We start from the raw sequence: 16,318 nt of genomic DNA on the forward strand, positions 1-16,318 counted from the left end.
CAGCGTTTCAGTCACTGTATACTGTCTCAGTTTGACACTATTGTTCCCATTCCTAAGTCTTGCTTTTTTTCCTGTTTATATTCCAGCACACTCTAGCTTGTTAGTCTGGGTAGCAGGCAGAGATGAGGTCTTCCAGTTTGAGGTGTATGAAGGTGATGTTCTTGAACAGTGGCTGTCTGTCTGTTAAAAGGAGTCCCCTGCTTCGCTCTGCAGAGACCCTGATAATAATAATGCATCTGTGAAAACACACACAGACACACACACACACACACACAGCCAACAACACAAGGAAATTACCGTGCATTATGCAGCCAACACATCCACTGGAAGGTGATCCAGAATGGATGTACATTTACATCAGCGGCATTCCTATTACATTCTGTTTAGCAATCCTAGTTTTCCAACCTTTTTTTTTTCTTCTTTTTCCAAGGCTGTGTCCTGCTTGGCTTTGTCCACCTTGTGCCTGTGAGTCCCCACAGTTTTGGTTATGAATCACTCCTGGACAACACGTCTTCAATAGAAGTAGGCTGGTATTGTGTTGAGGCACTCTGCTATGGATCTTGTTATAATAGAGCTGAGAGTGCATCCTGCAAAAGCAAATGTCAATGCCACTCCCTAGGGCTGTGCACAATAGCTTCCTGTTTTTCTCTACCACGATGCCTCAGCGACAACCAGCATACACAAAGCCACATGTAACTCGGCATGCTGTTATTGTCAGGGTTTCCATGGCAACATGCGAAAGGGACATTAAATGAAATCCCATTTAGTCTTGTAACTCTCACCTGTGGCGTTGGGGACAGTGGTGAAGTGTGGAATGGACAGAGGAAGTGTGGAAGTATAATCAAAAGATGGTTTTTTTTGCCCCCCAGGTGGTCCAGCATTGAGTACAGAGCCCATCTGATGCTTTTTAACCCGGGTTTGGTCCATGAAGGCTGTATTAGTGTGTTCACATTCGACCGTAAGTGAAGAAAGTAGCTGGGATGAAATATTTATAATGAAATTAATCACACCGTAGGGCCTGAGAGAGTCACAGCCAGTGACACTTCCCTCCAAATGTGTGTGTGTATGTGTTCGGTCATCACAGGTTTTTCCCCTCACAGACTCTCATTGACCCAAAAGCCCATTCAACCTTCTGAGGCCATGCCTTGGGTCAGAAAGGGTGTTAAGTATAGATGAGTACAGGCCCATCTTCACAGATGGAAACTTCAAACAGACATCATATATATCATTTCAAAGGGAATTTTTATAAAAGCCCATCAGCCATATGACAGGTTTTCTGAGGACTCATGTGTTGTGACAGGCCTTAACACCCTCTGGCAGATCTGTGGTTGTTTGAATGACTGAAGCATGATGTTTTATGTCTTAATGGGACTAGTACTGCTTCTCTACCTCTGTCTGCTTGTGGCTAAGAATTTAAGCTCGTTGAACCGTAAATCAGTCCATAAAGTGGCCATATGTCAGGTATACATATTTTTTTTTTTTCGTGCTTTTGCACACAATGCTTTGTGATATCTGGAAAAATCTCGGCGGTGGTTCCACAGAAACTTTAGATTATGGAAGAACATGATCAGAATGTAGATCTGAGTCTGAATTCAGAACCCAAATGTGAATTTGAATTCAAATTTAGAATCTTAATTTGAATCTGAGTGAATGAATAATTTGAAACTGAAATGAATCAAATTTAAATTAAGTTGATTTTGATTTTATTTAGATCCGAATATATATTGGCATGCCTTTCCGTTCTTGCAGTTATTGTCCTTATTTAATTAATTTAAACAACCTGATTTGCTAAAATGAGTTTCCACACTAAAGTACAGTAGATTAGCAGAATATTTTTTTTTGGTAAAAATATTTAAACATTCACTAAACAGGCATATATTAGTATAATTAATTTATTTTAAGAATTGATATCAGTGGTAACATTTGCCTAGTATATATAAATGTATATATATATATTGGCATCGGCCGATAAGTGTCGGGTTGGTACTTATATTTTGACATCCATGGAAATCTAGAGTTTAATTCCCAGGGAACACATTATGTAAAAAATGTTAGCCTTAATGCACTGTAATTAGCTTTGGATAGAAGCGTCTTCTAAATGCATAAATTTAATTTAATTTTAATTTAATGCATTCCATTTTACATCTTCATTACAGAATCAAGAAGTTGCTAAATTATAAATCGGTTCGAATTACAGATTTATTTACTAGTTTAAATATTTTTCTTTGCAGACATTATGCATGTGTTATTTTAAATGAAATTGTGTGATATCATATTGGCCTATATCAGCTTTATATTGGCCATGGGCATTGGTCTGATATCTTAGATGATACATTTGTTGACCACTAAGTTTTATCAAATTGATCTATCAAACATTTTTTTCCATCTATTTTTTTTTTTTTTTTTACTAAAACGATGCACTTGTATTACTGTTGATAGTGACATCGTTGCATTTATGTGAATGTGTGCAGAATTGAACTTGTGGAATATGTTAGTTATATTTATTCTTATAAATATCTACATATATTACACTCACAGAGTCACCGGCTTGGTTGCCCGCGGCAACATCCATAGCAGATTCATTGTTGTGCATCATGTTGTCCTCTGGACTGGCCTGAAAAGAGTCTCCTTTTGGACGGTGGGACAGTTCTGCTTCAGGGTCTGGCATATCACAGCCTACTTCTGATGCACAGGGGTTACAAAAACAGAAGAGGTGTTGGGATTGGTTTCTTGATTGTGGGACATTAATTAGGTGCAATCGGGCTGCAATTAGATTAATTTAGTCTGCTGCATTTATGCAGCATATCAAAGTGCCCCAGAGAGAGTAGCGAGGGACCGCCATGCCACACCACACCATACCACACTTTTCAGCCATGCCATCTTTCCCCTCTCTGAGGGATAGTTTTACAGACAAACAGTGTAATGCCAGATCTCAAACCGTGCCAGTTCTCACTGGGAATTAAGAAGTTTAGCGTTCCAGCTTTCTGATGCCACAGAGAAGCAGGAAAATGAGGATGGGTCTACTGGGGGAACTCTGGGTAGTCTGTTTGAAATCTGACACGCTGAAGTGATTTCAACGTAGGGTAGCCCTGTTTGCTTGAGAGTTGTGTGTTGGGTTAATTAAGCTTTCTTTGAGAGTCACTTCTAAATAGATGACAGTGATGAAGTAAATGGTTCCATATTTGTATATTTCACATGAGCAATCACAGCATTGTTCTTCTGTTGAGTATGAAGTTAACAACGTTTTCTGGTGACAATGCCAGGAAAGGGCATGGTTTTAGTCTGTGCAGGCCACCTCTTACACCTCCACACCCCAACAAGACACCCTGTCACCTGATCCAGGACATGTTTTGAAAGCAGAAACCATTATGTATGTCCTCAGTGTTGCTGTGAGGGAAATGGTTATGACAGCAACATCAGCTCAGACCAACTCGCTGACCTCCGTCTCCCTGTTTCCCTCCCTCCCTGTAGATCTACTGTGCATATCACTAAGAGCAAAGATAAACAAGATGTGTGAGGACAGATGCGCAGGGACTAAGAAGAGAGGATATGAGACAGGAGGAGATGAGACAAATTAAGATGAGACATAACAAGTATAGATGTTGGAAGTTGAGATAAATCAAGAAGGAAAGAGGCAAAAAGAAAAGAGGAATGGGACGAGACAAGGGGAAATGAGAGGTGAGAAGAGATCAAACTGAGATTAGACATAGTATGTAATCTGAGATAAGAGGAAAAAAAAAAAAAAAAACCAAAAGGCACACTGAATTGATGAGACAAATTGAGAAGAGACAGTGATTTGAGACAAAAATGAATGGAGAAGAGGTGGGATTATAAGAGAAAGATCAGGCAAATTGAGATGATACAGAAAAGACAAATCAAGAGGAGTAAAGGGTTTAGGAAAATTAAGAGGGCAGAAGAGAGAGTGAGACAAGTAGACATACAGTATTTCACAATTGCGAAAACACATTTCTTGAAACCTTCACCCATATTCTCAAAACTTTAAACACAAAACCCAGTCTTTAAACCATATTCACTAAACCCCTGAGTCTTCTGGCAAACACTTGCCTCAAAACCATTTGATCTGTGCTAAAAAAAAAAAACAAAGCTTTCAAAACATAAACACAGCCAGTCAATATATAAACACTCATCAGCATTCATTAGACACTACATCAAAAAATTGACAACACAGCGTCCAGGGCATGTAGTTACAGATAATTTTTTTTTATTGCATATAGAAAATTTTGCCATAAATAATTCAAAACTCAGTACAGCAAATATATTGCATACTGTAAGTACTGCAAGTAATACATTATAGAATTTCTGTATTTTCAGCATAAAAATAAAGTAAGCCCAAAGAACAAAGACAACTCTAAATGCAAAGCGTATTACACAAAACATTGTGCAATTGCAAAATCAAAGTCAATGAGAGACTCATTCTACCGCAGCATCCCGATGGTGGAGAACCAGGGATGCGTGCCACTGTTGATGTTGAGACCTGATGGATATTGTTGAAACTGACGTGGTTATTGACAATGTTAGCTTGGAGCTGATTGAGTGTTATAGCATTGTTGGCCAAAACCATGTTTACTATCTCCCTCTCTTGCTGTTCTGTGAACATAGGAGGCCTTCCCCCCCTTGTCGTTCCTGACCCTCAATCCTATGTAGAAAAAAAAAAAAAAAAAAAGTATACAATAGTACAGCAATTTCACAGGAAAAGGTAACAGAAATGCTGATAGTGCATAGAATACAGTACTGTAAGCAGTTACTGAAACCGTGCAGATGTTTTTGATATGATGATGATATTTTTACAATACCTATTATCCAGTCGAAATGTTCTTATCACACTTGCCACTGTATATCGGCTTAGATTTGGCTGTACTCGCAGTCCAGCCTCCCTCAGCGTCAGGCCGTGGTTGACAACGTGGTCAACCAGTGTTGCGTGGATCTCATTCGTCATATTCCGTCCTCTTTGAGCACCTTCTTGTCTTCGTCTTCCTCCTCTTCTTCCTCCTCCTCCTCCAGCATGGCCTCCATCTCTCCCTCTGTTGATTCCTCTTCCTCCCCTTCCTCCTTGTCCTCCTCCTCCTCGTCTTACTCTTTCTCTGACTCTTTCTATTGAACTCACCTGCTGCTTTTTATAGTGCTTATACACCTGATTGGTGTGTCTACAATTAAGCAAACAATTGTTTCCACACCTGATGACTGTGTTGAACCAATTGGTTGGACGCTGTGGTAATTTGACAGTCAGTGCTTTGGTTTTGCAAGGTAGTGACTTCATGATAGATTTTTGTGTGTAATGTATGTTAAGTGTGTTTAGTGTTTTGCAAATCACTGTGTGTAGAGTTTTGCAACAAGTGTGAGGTTGACAATGTGCTTATAGTTGTGCAAATATGGGCTGATGTTTTGCTTCTTGAGTGTAGTTCTTGCTAATAGTGTACTACTTTTAATTTTAGTGTGTAAGCAATCCAAAAAAACTGTAAGGTGGCCACAGTTTTCCTTGTACTCTTCCTCCTCATCCACCACCTCTTACACGAACTCTTCCTCCTCTGCCTCTCACATAGTTCTATCCATTGTGGTATCAACAGTCAACATACCTGGGCCACCTGTACTGGCTTATATTCTAGACAACTGATTTGATCACATCATTAGAAACAAGTGTGAACAATTTTGAGTTGTTGTGTGTAAACGATGACAGTTGTGTTGTAGTTGTGTTGAACTTTTTGCCACATGTATTTACCATTTTGCAACACAGTGCAAAATGTGTTTTAGTGAGTAAGAATGTGTTTAGAGTTTGGCAAAAAGAGTGGATGAGATTTGCAAACAGTGTCTTAACTACCTGAACTTGTTTAAGATTTTGCCTACAAAGTGACTGATTCGACAAATATGTTTAGGCCACTGAGCATTGGCTTCAGAGAATGGGGTTTAGTGTTTTAGCAATTGTGAAATACTGTAAGATGAAATAAGAAAAGATGAGACATAATGAAACAAAAAGATTAGATAAAATGAACTGAGAAGAGAGAAGGCAAAGTGAGATGACAACAAGAGATCAGCCATATTGAGATGAGAGGAGATGAGAAAAATCAAGAAGAGAACAGATGAGATGAAAAAAATATTTGAATTGAGATGAAAAACATGTGTAAGAGATGAGACAAAGTGAGGTGACACAAGAAGATATGAGTCAAATTAAGAAAAGGACAGAAGAGAGTGAAGTGAGAGAAGTAGACTGAGATGAAATGAGAGGAAATTAGATCAACTGAGATGGGACAAAAACAGAAGAGAAGAGAAGAGAAGAGAAGAGAAGAGAAGAGAAGAGAAGAGAAGAGAAGAGAAGAGAAGAGAAGAGAAGAGGTGTACTGAAAGGGAGAGGATAGGCATAGTATTGTTTTGGAGTGAGCCTGCTGTTCTCCAGGAAGTGCTGACTATTGGTATGCCTCTCTCTCTTCCTCTGGCTCTTACAGCTGTTTCCTCCCATCAGCTCCTGCAGGAGGCCACAACACCACACCGATCTGTATTACACAGCACCCATCCCTGCCTGCCACAATACAGCTCATTTTCATCCCAGCGTGTGCTGTTTCTAGTTCCACAAACAAACTACACACACACACACACAATTCACATTATTCAGAAAGGAAAATGCTGTCATTCCTCTAAAGTGAGGTAAGCTGTAAAAGTGGGACTCAGCCAGAAGGTAAACATCTCAGTCTTGGATCAGACATGGAAGTTTACTGTGACTCTTGAGCTGAAATGAAACCTGCAGTTTTAAATTAATGACAAATGTTGTAAAATTATGACACACAGAACAAGAATTATGTTTGAATAGATATGTATATACTTTTTCCCCATTGTTCTTTCTTATGCAAGTTATTTTTCTATACATTATCCCAAGTATTAAACTTGAGAATGTAACTCGTCCTCCATTTTTTTGTGTTACTGACATAAAGTGATCAGATTTAAAGGTGCCTTCAGTAGTTTAGCTAGTGTTCGCTAACCAAACCATAATGCCGTTAGACGCTACATCGCCGTCAATCGAGGATCATCATGATTGTCTTTGAGTTTTATAATGATTCTTATAGCTCTTTTTTTGTTTTTGATGGTCTTATTGTGTTCTTCAGCCATAAAGGTATTGATTCTCCAGTTGTCTCCACCAGTAAAGCACAATGATGTTGCACTCTATAATTTTTGTTGTTCGAAAACCACCTAGCAACCACCTTAATTCTCCAGCAAACATCTAGCACACTTTTTGAATGGTACATTAATGATGCAAAACATTTACAATGTCTTAAAGGGTTTGTTCACTCAAAAAAGAAAATTGCATCCATTTACTTAATCTCATGTCATTCCAAACCTGTATGGCTTATTTTTTTTTCCTCTGTGGAACACAGATGTTTTGAAAAACGCCTTTGTCTATACATTGAAAGTCATCGAGATTCAGTTTTTGTTTCCCTCCACATTGACTTTCTTTGTATGTATGGACACATGATTTACATGTCAATGTATTTTCCGTTCCGCAGAACACAATATTAAGGTTAGTAAATGATGACATATGTCTCTTTTTTGGTTGAACTACTGTACCTTTAACATGAACTTAGTGAAGTCAAATTTGACAGATACTTTGTAAGGAAACACTTTGTAAACTCTTTTCAAAGGGAAATGTTATACCATGTTCTAGAGCTCAGCAAGTTTCTTCAAAACTGCAGCTGACAGCCTAAAAAGCCAAGTAGCAGACTTATTCATGTGAACAATAAGACCGTTATCTCTACTCTCCTTCTTCCTTTCAAAAAACATAGAAACACTGATCTCCTGTGAGCCTTCTGGGCTTTCCAACACAGCTTTAATTACTGTCTCCTTCTGTGGTTCAGACCATCCGTGTGAGTGTGTTTGTACCTGTGCACATGGTTGTAAGGGAGGAAGGGTGTTTGATCAGTCTGGTGAAGTTGTCTTGACTTGTGTGACTTTGCTAGGCTGCTCTAGTTTTGATCCATCTTCTGTATAGTGCTTTTTCCCTCCTGTAACCTTTTGCTGCAACCCTACAACAAAGTAGATCCTCCCCTGATGTGTCAAGGCCTGTTTTTCATGTCGGTGCATTCTGGACCTAGTGAGTACCCTCTCGATTTCCCAATCCACCATCCCACAATGCCCTCCACATCGTAGTTTCTGGATGCTGTCCTCTATGTTGTGGTGGTTGAGTCACTTTATGTAATAATTTTGTCTTTAAATTAATGTAAGTGCCCCAGGAGAGAGATATCAGCTGTGAGGTCATGCCCACTGAGATATGAGATGACTCAAAGATTAGCCCTGCTGATTTCCTCGTGTGAGATGCATGGCTAATTGTCACCACAGTGCATTGGCTTCACTCAAAGGGAATTTTAGAGAGTGACTGCTCCTCATCAAAGTGCCATTGTTTCAGAATGAGATAGATATAGAGAATGACACACACAGAGTTTGTCACAGATGACAATCAAATCCAGATACCATCAACCAACTTAGACAGTCTACTTTGCTGGAAGCTTTTTAAACTGTAGCTTCCACAACCACAAACTACTCATTATGTAAAGTAGTTTTTGAAAATTCTGTCATCATTTACTCACCATCAAGTTGTTCCAAAACTGTATGAGTTTATTATTCCCTTTGTTGAGCAAACGCACAAACACACAATATATATAGTGTTCCTGTATATATATATATATATATATAGCATTGCACTATCAAGCGCTGTATATATAGCATTGCACTATCAAGCGCAAGGTTGGGGGTTCGATTCCCCGGGAACACATGATATTGATAAATCGATAGCCTGAATGCACTGTGAGTCGCCTCTGCTTAATGCATAAATGAAATGAAATTAAATTAAATTATATAAAAAATCCCTGACCGAAGGAACTCTCGGCACTGATGCACTGGCACACAGCTGGCCACGGATCCTACGCAAGTATGCGTTTCCCCCAGTGAGCCTTCTCGCAGAGACACTGTGCAAAATGTCCGGTAGGACGAGGAGCAAGTCTTGCTTGTGGCGCTGTATGGCCCACACGGACCTGGTTCCCCGAGCTAGTGCTCTTCGCGACAGCCCCTCCTTGGCCGATTCCTCTGAGGAAGGATCTACTGACTCAGAGACAGGGCACCATTTGGCACCCGCGTCCAGACCATTGAAAACTCCATGTCTGGTCCCTGGATGGGACGCAGAGGTTCTAGGTGAACTACCCCAAGAGGTAGTGAACACCATCACTTTGGCAAGAGCACCGTCTATGAGAAACGTTTAGGCCTTGAAGTGGAACCTGTTCGTCGAGTGGTGTTTTTCTCTCCGAGAAGACCCCCAAAAATGCCCGATTGTGGTCATGCTTTCCTTTCTACAGCAAGGGCTGGAGTGAAGGCTGCCTCCCTCCACCCTCAAAGTCCAGGTTGCTGCTATTGCTGCGTACCATGACCCCGTAAATGGGAAGTCTTTGGGTAAGCATGACCTCATCGTCAGGTTCCTTAGAGGGGCCAGGAGGTTAAATTCTTCCTGGCCCCCTCTATACCCTCTTGGGACCTGACTCTAGTGCTTAAATCGCTACAGCAGGGCCCATTCGAGCCTTTGCATTCAGTGGAGCTAAAGTTTCTTTCATTGAAAAATCTGCTCCTGCTTGCACTGGCCTCCATCAAGAGGGTAGGGGACCTGCATGCATTTTTGGTCAACGATTCGTGCTTAGAGTTTGGGCTGGCTGACTCCCAGGTAATTCTGAGGCCCCGGTTTGGCTACGTGCCCAAAGTTTCCACTACACCCTTCAAAGACTTAGTGGTGAACCTGCAAGCGCTGCTCCTGGAGGAGGCAGACCCAGCCCTGGCTTTGCTCTGTTCCGTCCGAGCATTGAGATGCTACGTGGACCAGACACAAAGCTTCAGGACTTTAGACCAGCTCTTTGTCTGTTATGGAGGCCGGCAGAAGGGGAATGCAATCTCTCAGCAGAGGATGGCCCACGGGATTGTGGATGCCATAAACCTGGCTTATCAGGCTCAGGATGTGCCCTGCCCATTCAGGTTGCGAGCTCACTCAACTAGAAGTGTTGCATCCTCCTGGGCGCTGGCTCGTGGCACCTCGCTGACAGATACTTGTAGAGCTGCGGGCTGGGCGACCCCTAACACGTTCGCTAGGTTCTTTAGCCTTCGTGAAGAGTCGGTATCCTCCTGTGTTCTCACCTCAAACGGGTAGTGGCACTGAGAGGCCCCAGTTATTGTCAGCTTGCTTAAACTGCTCCAGAGTGTCCACACTGTAGACCCCGTTGAGATCCTCCATCACCCTAGGCAGTTGGACGCAGCGTAATGACAGGCGCCAGGCCTTCACGATGAATCCGTGAGAACCATGGAAGGCTGGGTTCCATATTGAGACCTAAGCGTTACTCGTATGTGTATAGTCCATGGTATAGCCTTACAGCCTGTGTTTCCCCGGGAGACTTCTGCCTTCCCAAGAGGGTTTTAATCACCTCACATTTCTCCATATACACCTAAACGGATGCTATATGTGTATTTGCTCCCGAGACCTCCTTCGGGAAGGATGGGGCTACCGCAGTGTCCCTGTTCCAAGCAGAACGGGTACATTTTCCCAATTGTTATCCATTCTCACCCAGTGAGGTAGTGCTTTGACAATGGTGAGTGGAACAACTTGTTCCGAGCCCCGGCCTACACCTAATAGGGGCACAGGCTGCTCGCACAGGGCACTGAAAGGGGCATCACCCATGGCGCTTTGGTAGGGATCTCATTTTGCGTCGGTCACCAACGTGGCGTCGAGAGTGACCGACTGAAAGGGAACGTCTCGGTTACGTATGGTAACCTTCATTTCCTGAAGGAGGGAACGGAGACGCCACGTCCCGTCACCATGGTTGTTGTACCGCCGCTGAGCTGCCGGGTCTCCGGCTCGGCTCCTCAGCGAAAACCTAGTATGCATTGCACCTGCTGCCTTCTTATACACGCAGCAGCAGCTGGATGCAATAATTGCATGCCAATGTGCATTGGCTTGTTTAGTTTACACTCGAAGTAGATTGGTCTATTGAAGCGATATCCCATTTTGCGTCGGTCACCGTCGTGGCATCTCCATTCCCTCCTTCAGGTAACGAGGGTTACCTATACACAACCAAATCGTTTGTCAAAAAAAAAAAAACATTATTAAAACCGCTAATCTGCAGTCACGATAATGAAAAAATTTGCTTTTAGTACATTCAGTCAAGGTCTGTCTTCAACTGCCTCTCTTTCCCCCTTTTTGTTCTCCTCTCATATGCATTTAGGTCTTTTCTGTCTCCCTTTGTACTTATTTCCTGGTCTTCTGATTCTCAAGGTCTGACTAATATTAGTCATTTTAATTGTCACTTCAGTTTCCTTCACACAAATAGTAGATGCTCAAGACAAGCCATTTCTGCATCTAACAACCCCATTATATTCTGGGATAAAGGATAGCTGCAGGCAAAGAATATCTTGGAAGCATAACTCACTCTGTCTGAGCAGACAGACAGCGGCTGGTGCCAGACTCCCAGCCTCTCCCACTTTACGTCTGTTACCCCCAGAGAAACCGGCTCGGTCCCATTGATAACTCCATTGAGACCTGTACCAGTAGCTATTAATTTATATTAGCTTAAATATAGTGCAGTTGATTTTCCTATCCATCTCTCCAGTCCTCTCTGTACATCTGTGGCTCTTGGATTAATTTTCTTTGGACGCAATGTATTTCACCCTCTATATTTGCTGAATATGACATGGCAAAATGCCAGAAATGGGAAAGATGCTCTTGCATTTGACATTTGAATGGAAAATCTTGGCTTAAGCCAACAGCTTTAAAGCGCCATAGACAAGAGCCGCATGAAAACATAAACAGGATAGCAGCGCAACCTTAAATTACATTATGTATGAACGTGATGTAATGAGACGTTCTATTGCTGCAACACTGTTGATCTGGCCTACTTTCTATTCTACCCACGCTCTGTAAATGTTTGTTATCCCCATGTCTGAAGTTTGCAAAAAAGGAAACATTCCTACAGTGTAAACATTTAAATAAGTAAAGTCTGAAAGTCTGAAGTTTGTCAAATAATGGATGTCATAGCTTTAGGGCAATGCTTTGTATTGTCATCCAATTCCTGTTGTTTACAGGCTGATTGCTCTCTGTACCTCTGTCATCATCCTTCTTATTAACCCTTACAGAGATGTAAAAACAGTTTGTTTTAAAAATTTGCAAGGCTTTCAGTTGATGACAGCATGTGTGTTTTTGAGGACTTGAATAAACGAGGCTACTAAGGATTGGGGATGCTACTTTGAAACTGTATTTTGTCGTGTTACTATATATATATTTATTTATTATTTTTAATTTAGTAGGAGTACATTCAGATATACTTACACTAAATACTACCACTGTTTTGAGCTATTTCATATAAATAAAATAAATACGTTTTAGGGGTGTAACGGTACATGTATTCGTACTGAACATTTTCAGTACATGTCTTTCGGTTCGGTACGCCTGTGTACTGAACAAAAACAGCATTGTTTTAACCGCTGCATGTGTGGAACTACAATGGAAACTTCCAGTTTTATATATTGTTACTTTAGATAAGAAACAAAGTGTCATCTTTCAAATTATGTTTTTTTATTATCTCAATTGAACTTCTAGAAAGTGGGATTCATATGGAAGAGTGTTTGATTCATATGTTTGATTATTACCCCAGTATGCTCTGCAAATACAATATTACAAAAATATATATTTAGCGCTGTCACACTACACTGCTACTTGTTGGAAAAAAAGTGAAAACTTTCTATTTTCAAAACAGCTGAGCTAGTGTCACTCTACTAAAACTACTTTTAGTTTGTTACTCCGCCACACTGCTGGTCCTGTAATAGTGACAGATGTCAACTGTTGTTGCTTCTCCGAGTTGAAGTGTGTGTATATTGGAGATATATTGGCATCTGTGCACCATGTACCTGTGTGTGTGTGTGTGTGTGTGTGTGTGTGTGTGTGAGAGAGAGAGAGAGAGAGAGAACCTTCTCTGTAATGTGCAAGTATGAATTATTCCACTTTGCCTGCCATGGAGCGGTGTTGATTGACGTAACCCCTTGTGACATTTCAGCAGTAGAGTGAACTTTGTTTAGTGATGCTAAAAAGTGGCGGGTGCACAGCGTGCACAGTGCATTGTAAAGAGAATATCAGATTACATGCACTCTGGCCTGATTGTGATGGACAGCACAGCATGCAGGCTAATACAATAAGACCATTAATTGGGTCTGGCTGGGCTGTATTGGCCCCTAACTATGGTGTATGAATCGCATGCTCTGTGGTTATATGGTTACAAGAGTCTGGCCTGAAATTAAATGCACTTCATTCATTCTTTAGTTCTTAGAAATCAGATCTTCATCCATGTCTCCATAGATTCTTAAACCATTTTTATCTCAAGAAGGTCAGTGCTTACATTGGTGTAGTCTTGTGGCCTTGTTGCTCTACTAATTTATTTATTTGGAACTGTGCCCTGCATGGGTCACTGTGACCTGATTCCTCTTCCATCTAAAATGTATCGGGTCTCAGATTTGGATCCAGATGTTTGCCCTCAGGCATATGACAGGACGGCTGCTTAGCCTCAAAGACCATCAATCAAAACACTGGCAGGACCTCAAAAACCGAGTCACATCTCACAGCAAGTCACGTGACCTCTTTTGATTTTATCTATCGCAGAAATATCTAGGTAAACAAACCACACCGTCTTCAATGCTACCCATAAGCCATACTTTCAGCTCCAGCTGCGTTCATGTAGGTTCCAGTGGCTTATTTTAAAAGGATATCCATCCCTTATGAAAATGGCCCTTGAACCCCAACCGTCCCCATCTTGTCTCAATTTGGTTGTCCCTTACCCCCCTCTTTCTGCTGTCCGTCTTTTGATTGAAAACCAGTCCTGAAGGTCTTCCTGTCTCTGCACTAACCAAAGGCAACATTCCCAAAGCAGCATGTATTTGTAATGGATCTCCAGGCTTTTTCCAGATTGGTGTTTGCTGGTCTCGGCGGGGCGGCGATGGGGACAGTTCTCTCTTGCTCTTGAGCTGGAGAGAGGGCAATTGGGCTTCTGAGGATGTTGACTCCACAGATATGGGTCATGAGAGGATTTTCCAGAGATCAAGGGGATGGAGGGGGGTAAATATGGCTGTTGTGTTGGGACTTTATTGGAGTCATTGAGTTTATTGTGCTTCAGTATCATTAGGAGGCACATAGTCTTGTATTGAAGGCATTATTGCATTTAAATGCAGCCAGAGGGAGCAACAGACTGAAGTACTTTTAACACAGCATTATAAACGTGGCATTCGTTGTGTGAGACTCTTATGAATGTTTATTTGTTTCACATAGCCTAACTTTTGACAATGTCATAAGGTCTGGGCTATATTGCATCTTATTCTGGCCGAGAACTGATCCGTTAGACAGGATGAGACTGGACGACTGACATGTAAAGTGACTCTATGGTTTGTTTTAGTTTTAAAGGACTGGACTGCTGCTGAGTGGTCCAAAGTTATGTTCTCTGATGAAAGTAAATTTTGCATTTCCTTTGGAACTCAGGGTCCCAGAGTCTGGAGGAAGAGAGGAGAGGCACACTATGTTGCTTGAGGTCCAGTGTAAAGTTTCCACAGTCACTGATGGTTTGCAGTGCTATGTCATCTGCTGGTGTAGGTCCACTGTGTTTTTTGATGTCCAAGCTCAACACAACCGTATACCAGGAAGTTTTAGAGCACATGCTTCCTGCTGCTGACCAACTTTATGGAGATGCAGATTTCATTTTCCAACAGGACTTGGCACCTGCACACAGTGCCAAAGCTATCACTACCTGGTTTAAGGACCATGGTATCCCTGTCCTTAATTGGCCAGCAAACTCACCTGACCTTAACCCCATTGAAAATCTATGGGGTATTGTGAAGAGGAAGATGCGATATGTCTTTATTTTATAAAAAAATTTTTTTTTTACCCTTGTGGAAAATTAGCTTCCTGCACTTTGCAGTGTCTTACTGTCAGATATTTGCTTTTTAATTTTTGTTAATTTAATCAATTTTTATATATTGTTTTGATCAAATATTGCGAATACCACACATTACCATTTTTTACACTCTTGACTATAGATATGTATCCCATAATCAATGATAAAACACTTAAATCTCCAACATCCATAGTCAACTTACCCACATGTTGAAATGTTGTGTCGTTATTATGACAACCAATATGGACACTAGAAAAAATGCTGTTTAAACAGAAATATATAAATAAATAAATAATCTGTCACATTAATATGCAGTTTGTACAGTCTGTGTAGAAATAGATTATATATATACTGTATATCATATTTAAACTTCTGATTTAGGTCAATGCTTGTCATTGTCTGCAGGGATAATGAGAGGAAATGGATGTTTACAGAGTCACCTGAGGACAACTTGTGCACCGTCAGCCCTCAGCAGTTTTTCCATTGTATAAGCCTTTTAATATGAGCAGTTACACGTCTGCCGAGTGAGAGCGGACCATCACTGCGGCCTCTAACAGCATGTGCCAATCAGCTTCAACAGATCTGTCACTTCTGAAATGCCACTTTCTCTTTCTCCACCTCCTCATTTCGTTTATCTCACTGTTTTCTCTCTCTATCCCACTCACTCACTTCAACGCTGACTCATATTCTTACAGAGGCTTCGTGTCTCAAAAAAACAACAACACTAAACTGAAATGAACTCCCTCTTTATTACTTTTCTCTGTGCTTTACACCATTCCTCACTCCTTCTCATCTCGTTCTATCCAAACGATAGAGCTGGCAAGAGTTTCCAAAACAACAGCTGGATCGGAATCATCCGGGGCAGGGTGGGAGTAGAATCAGATAGGATCAGAAGGATAAATGGGTAAATAGAGAATATATAATGCACAGGCACAGTCTAACCTTACATAAATTTGATATGTTGGTGAACATGAGGTGGACATTTCTGCAGCAGTGAACAAATCCGGTCATATACACAGTCAGCTCTATTCTCTTAAGCTTGTTTTTTATTTTATTGTTTTATTTTTTTGTGCCTCAAGAAACATTCATTATTATTATCAATGCTCAAAACAGATGTGCTGCTTAATATTTTTTGTCAAAATCATAATAAAATCATAATTTAGTGCATTCTTGCAGAATTAAAGTATTAATTAGACTTGCACTCTATTCATTTACTAGCGGCTTGTTTTCTAAAAACAACAACAATGAAAACATTACCTTCTCTTACGTTTTTGTATTTTATTTGTTTTCTTTTAATTTATTATACAATTAACAAAAGCAAAAAATGCCTCTAACACTAATAGCTCGCGCTATTCTTT

Source organism: Carassius carassius, chromosome 25 (assembly GCF_963082965.1).
Source record: "Carassius carassius chromosome 25, fCarCar2.1, whole genome shotgun sequence".
NCBI lineage: Eukaryota > Metazoa > Chordata > Actinopteri > Cypriniformes > Cyprinidae > Carassius > Carassius carassius.